This window comes from Macrobrachium nipponense, chromosome 10 (genome assembly GCF_015104395.2).
Source record: "Macrobrachium nipponense isolate FS-2020 chromosome 10, ASM1510439v2, whole genome shotgun sequence".
Lineage (NCBI taxonomy): Eukaryota > Metazoa > Arthropoda > Malacostraca > Decapoda > Palaemonidae > Macrobrachium > Macrobrachium nipponense.
The window spans coordinates 28,336,101-28,342,728 of record NC_087204.1 but is presented as its reverse complement, the minus strand read 5'-3'; the positions used below and the strand labels follow the sequence as shown (position 1 = coordinate 28,342,728).

The window sequence follows — 6,628 nt, the reverse complement described above, 5'->3', positions numbered from 1 at the left end:
CTGCATATTTGTGCACATTATACATAGATGTACCACTGACTATTTTAGATTAACTACTCAGATTCTCCTATCCATATATGTTATGTAGTACTGTCACAAGTGTCCAACCAGATACATATCTACTAAATCATATCAAAAGGAAGCCATAATTCTCTTTAGTACTACGATCAACACCACCAAAGACAGCAAATGTGACATCTAAAGAAATTTTTCGTACCAGACATTTACCAATATCCCCTTTTATGTACTACCTATAATTGAAAGTTGATAGTAGCTATTTTTAAGTAACAGTTACCTAGCCTATGCACGGACTGCAAGGAACAGACTCGCGAATATGAAAGCCACTAGGCTACGGATTGGGCGTCAAATTTATTTCACCGTATTTAGTACTGACCCTTGGAGGGTTCATTACAGTCGACAGACATAAAATAAAAGTATAATTTCTTACCTAATAGGCTAAGTAACAAAAATACTATAAATAGAAAGAATACATTTCCAAGGAAATACCTGATGCAGAGCAAATACTTAGCTAGATTTTGAACCTGTTAGTTAATAACTTGGCTACAAATTAGCATAAATATAAACTGCGTTAGGTGTGAGCATATCACTTCCACAAATAATAAACTAGGTATGCCTACTTCTACTAACTGAAATGATCTACTAGTAGCTACATACGTTATGGTCGGTTTTGGGTAACTTGGCAGCAAACTTGCAAGTTTTGAAAGCGGTCCTTGATACACCTTCTTCCGCCATTTTTAGCGACTTAAATACACGACACACTGGCTTTGAATTACCCAAACTACAATATTTGGGCTTCTGTTGCATTGAAAACACAAAAAACTTCTTTCGTCATTAGGCCTAGCCTATTTTGTTCAAGCACACCAGCAGTAGAAAAAAAAACTCCCGCGATTCACTTTTACCCAAATGATCCACGATTTTCAAACTTTGCTTGCAAGAAAAACTTTGTGGTAACGTAGCATCGATTTTTTTTCCCTGGAAGTGAACGCGCAAAAATCCACTGGCAAACACGAAACGAAACTAAAACAGTTTGTTTACATCTCAAAGTCGACTTTACAAATGGCCTTCAACAACACCTACAAACCACACGAAAACTACTTGAATCCTTGAGGAATACATTCACGTGATAATGAACGAAATAATCTCTTTCCGTAACCACCTAACTTGATAATGACTTTCAAGTGTGAAAAATCTTGAAACTGACGTTATGAAGAGTTATAGAAATAAAATGGAATGAGGTAGCGACGCATCTTGCCCATAGATTTTGATCTCACCTATGGACAAACAGTAACTTATAAAATTAATGCTTAATTGCTTACCGAATACAGATTGCCAGTATGTATGTACTTTACAAATAAGTTTTCCACCTATGGTGAATTTAATTCTTTCACAAATAAATCTAAGGAAGACATTTTTCTGTATTTTTCTTAAGCCATACCTCTTAACTGAACCTTTCCATTTTCACAAAACAAAAATCTTTATAACAAAATTATAAATAATACCACGACATAACGGGGTTTTTCTTATGTGGTTCCCAACCTATTTTTTTTTTTTTTTGCCCTGCCCCACCTACCCTCCTTTAAAATCCTGATACCCCTGTGGCATTATTATATCCACGTAGAGGAAGCCTAAAAGGCCATTAACTTTGTTTAAACAATCTCAAATACCTCCTTAAAAATTAAATTACCCAGCGCTACACCCCGATTTGTGGGAACCACTGCTCTAAGCAGTTCTGCATATATATTTTCTTTAATTAACAAAAACAAAGCTTGCTTTAAACTACCTTATCACTAAAATGTGAGATAAAAAGCTACGTTTATTTAAATATACTAGGCCTAGCTGCGTCTGAGCACTTGACACAATCATTAGGCCTATGTCACGGGAGGATTTTTCCCTTACAATGACATTACGATACGAGAATAATAATAATATTAGTATACATATGCACTGTTGTCAGTCTTCTTCCCTGAAGACAGGGGTCGGAGAATGGTAGTACTATGTCATAGTTGACACGCTGCCTGGGAATTTGGGTAGGCCTATCCTACCTGCTATTGCATGATATGCCTTGTGTGTATGAGTCTTATTACTGATGAGGCAAGGTGATGTCTCCCACTGGGAGCAATTGAAGTGCTGATTTCCATTGTTGGGGTATTGAAGAAAATTCCTGGTACTCAGCTTGTTTCTGTATTACTCATTACATCGTGCCAAATTTCTCCCAGGCCTAGCCTCCTGGACTAGGTTAATTTACCTAGTCTTCAGAACTCCTGGACTAGATAATAATTTGTATTAATAATATGGTGAGCTAGCCAAAAATGAAGGGTGGACCAGCTGACGTCCTCTCACGAGAGCATTCGTGAACCTTACATTGTTCTTTAGTGTTACCAAAATGCAAACGAAAGATTCAGCAGGGCAGCGCTACCATACTCAAAGTGAAAGAAAAACAAAACAAGGGACTGGCTACACTGCCACGCACTCGTGTCCACAACAAAAACGAAAACATTTCACAGGTCCAAACTTCCAATCACTTACAACAGTAGTGTAAAGATATTAGAGGAGGATGATGAATCAGTTCCTAAATAAATCACTAATAATTAAATGAATATGTTTCCCATTACACCTATACAACCTGTAGGCATTAAAGATATAGATTTTACCAACCTAATGATAAAAGAAATCGCATTTCAATATCACTACGAGAGTAACAATCGTCAAAGAAACGCCAATGCAATCGAAAAACACACTAGCACACGCACGAAACACTTACCACCAACCCACAAAACTAATCTGTCTCCATTGAATAATCGAAGGATTGAGTGAAACACGAGATTATAAACTGGTTGTTTTTATACATTACATGAATTATCGGCATCATTAATGTTCCTAACTACAGCTACCTAGCCTACTTACGGTACCTTGTACCGCACACTTGCTACAACGGCTCTTTCGGTGTAAGGCTCTTTTAAACCCTTTGGGAGAGCAGTAATAGCACGAAGGGCGACGTCGCCGGCATAAAATAGACACTCAGTAATCACCAATTCAGAAAGAAAGAAAGATATATATATATATATATATATATATATATAATATATATACATACATACATATATATAATATATAGCTACAGTGTAAATCATGTTTATATAAAACATTCACTGCAGATTATGTCGGAATTATCATTTAATCACTCACATTTACTTGCAAAGCAGCCTTTCACAGAAAGCGTAATAAGGGAGAGAGAGAGAGAGAGAGAGAGAGAGAGAGAGAAGAGAGTGATGAAGACAGTCGTAATTACTTCCTGTTCCAGAACAATGTGTTAAGTCTATTCGGTAATTATTTCTTACAATTTTACCTTTCCCTGCTACTCCATTCAACTCATAATCTGCCAGAGAGATGTCTATTCTTTTCATATGTTAGTGTATCCGATAATGTACTAAATATTACGGTGGTCTTACAAGTGTCAGATCTAGGGAAACGTGTAGGCTGCGCTCTCATAATTTGTGTGTACACGTTCTGACCAATAGTAACAAAAAGGATCTATGATTTCCACGGTTGACAATATTTTGACCTCGGTGAAAATACATTGTTTATCTTGTGTAGACAGCAGTAGCAAAAAATTGAGCATGAAGATATCTTAAAACAGATTAAAGTAAGAAAACACTGATCTTGAGCCATTTTCAATAGCACATTTTAAGACAAGATTAATTTTCGTGAAATTCCTTCCCCAGAAATAGATTTTTCCTACGTCAAAATCCCTTTTTTCTAACAAGCACCTAAAGAATAAAATTATGTTTCCATCAGGTTTGAAGTCCATGAGCCCTTCCATTCTGTCAACAGTGGCAATATTTTCTTAACCATTTTACATGAATCTGTTGGTAATAAATACTTTTTGTTTATTTTACAACCCTTTATAAACATATTGGTAACTTACTTGTACAAGTACACAAATAAACTGTTAGGAAGTGTAATGCTTTCAATAAATTACAGCATGTTGGTGGGAAATATCTCAAGAGGGATAGTGATGATATCTTACTGCTAAAGTCTGTGATTAAAGTCATGAAAGGAATCATTTCATTCACTAATCATTAGCTTGTAACTTAGGAGAGGAGCACTGGGGGAAGAAGAAATTAGCAAACACAGCATTAAGCCAGTATTCAGGATATATATAAATAACCTCTCCTGACGAGCAATACATTTAGGTACTTCAGTAATGTTGGTACTAACCCTTTATATGGATGTTGAAAATAACATAGACTTAACAAAGAACAAATGATGATGATTAAGATAATGATGAAATAATTGTATGTTACTTTAATGTGAATACGCAGGTGGTTATGATGGTGTGACGTGCTGACACTTGTGCTCTACTTATACTGTAATGTATTTGTATTAATAGGTATCTTTATAAACTCAGTTCATTTCTGATATGTGGGTCTATGGTAGTTTGAAAATGTTCCTGCTAGGAAAAATTAAACTTAATGCTATAAAACTACTTTACAGTAATGTTACACAACTCAACTATGTCATAAATAGGAAAGACCATATGTGCTACTATTATTATTAAAAAAATTAACCAGACTACAAATTTAACATTCCTAACTCTCAATTGGCTAGCCCAAAGGGTTTGTTCAATACAATTGATAGATCTTATTCAATATATTACATCTCCCCAAATAATCTAGGGAATGAGGGAAATGAGAATTTGTGAATCAAGGGAGAGTCTAGTGATACTATTGAATCACAATTACAATTTACTTGTAGTACTGCAGTACTTATGAAAGTCCTAAACTTATATTTTCGAACATTATTAGAGAAAAGAAGTAAATTCATTTGGCCACACTTCTAGGCTCTCATACCTCGGTATCTTAGTCAATTATAAAATCCCTCTCAAATTTTATACTCCAAATGATAAAACTGCATCAGTAAATCTTATCAAGGTTTGAGCAAATCTATATTACAGGATATGATTTAGTTCAACTGCTAAGTAAATGATATTTATCTAGGGTTCATCTTTATGCTTCCTGCTGTACATTTGGAGATGGACAACTCATGCTACTTTGCCTACCTTTGTTCACTCAGTACAAAATCATAGAAAAAAGGTTTCGGAAAAACTTAAACATAGTACTTTAACGGGATGTAAAGTACATTAAAAAGGGGAATTGCTTTCATTATTATTGTAAAGAACTTTAACAAGATTTGTGTCGTCTGTGAACTCCATATGATCAACATGCAATACTCATTCTTGAATAAGAAGTGAATATCGGAGAACAACACTGGGCAGAATACCAAACAGAGAGGATGAAAATTTGTCTAAGGTAGAAAACGGAGAAACTTTACAATGAAGGGACACTGCGAAGAATATTCAATACTTTCTACAGAGCACTGCATAAAGGATGAAGCTGGCATTACACATTTGGGACAGACAGAAGAGGAAGTTACACAAGACTTGTAGAACTATACTTCCATCTATACATGCCAATAACTGTCTTATAACAAAAGAGCTAAAATATAGAATAAAATCCTTACTTATTCAAGAAGGAAACAAAGCCAATATAATGAAAAAATCGAATGTATATTAAGCTAGCCCTTGCATGAATTCATAGCTTTCTGATACTTTGGCATGCTACAATATTTGGCTACAGTATATATATACATTAGCTTTCAAAAAAATAATTATATAACAAATGCAGCTGGCAGTACTGTATATGTACACAAATACAGTACTATACTGTACATACCATGCATATTTAAGTGTTGTTGACAAAAACCACATGATACAATACCATCTTCTTTTGTAAATACAATACCATCTTCTTTTGTAAATATGAAAACGTTAAGATAAAACATACACCTTATTCATAAACCACCAAATCATATAAATGTAAATGTCATGCTCCTCATTCATAACCCATAATTATATAAATGTAAATGTTGTGCTCCTCAATGCAGGCATTTGCATGATTGGTAGGTTATGTGCGCAACTAGTTTTGTTATAAAAACATTTTCCCTTTGTTAACACAAAAAGTACACAGAAAGATTCAATCTTATTACACATTTGTAAAGAACCAACTAGCTCTGCTTAGAGCTCAAAATTTTACCTCAGAGGTATGGTTAAACTAAACAATAATGATGAACAAGGCTGTAAACTTCAAAATGAATAATTTGTCATCATATTTCACTGATCAGGTTACCTGACATGGTTATATCAAATGTACTATATCCCTCCCACATCGCCACTGACACCACAAAAGAATTTATGTTAGCTATTCCATTTACAGAATTTGGTGTGAAAATAAATTCTTGCTATTCTCCTGAGCTTCCATCGTGTCTGTCTTCATCTTTTTCCATTTTTCCAAGATTTCTTGGGTCTTCTTTATCTGCTGCTTTTAGGTCTACCTCTTTTTGTCCCTTCTCATCACTTATCCAAAATATCTTAGTCAGTGAGATATCTGCTTCCCAGGTGTTGCATGTGTCTCTCAACAACTTCTTTCATTTGTAATGCAATCTTCCCCATGCAGCCTTCTATTCACACTATAACTAATTCTGCTAATGACTTAGGGAGGTTGCTATGTAATTGACTATGAATAATTGTTTATGTCTTTCTATCTAGCCA

The 6,628-nt window shown here is 34.8% G+C and overlaps 1 protein-coding gene across 1 annotated transcript in view; it reads right to left on the bottom strand.

The window, feature by feature from the left end:
- Nucleotides 1–1,035, bottom strand: part of LOC135223521 (treacle protein-like) — a 443,099-nt gene extending 442,064 nt beyond the window's left edge. The window contains exon 1 of the mRNA XM_064261986.1: nucleotides 676–1,035. The gene's annotated coding sequence lies outside the window, so the exon portion shown is untranslated. The remainder of the gene's footprint in view (nucleotides 1–675) is intronic.
- Nucleotides 1,036–6,628: the final 5,593 nt, after the last annotated feature.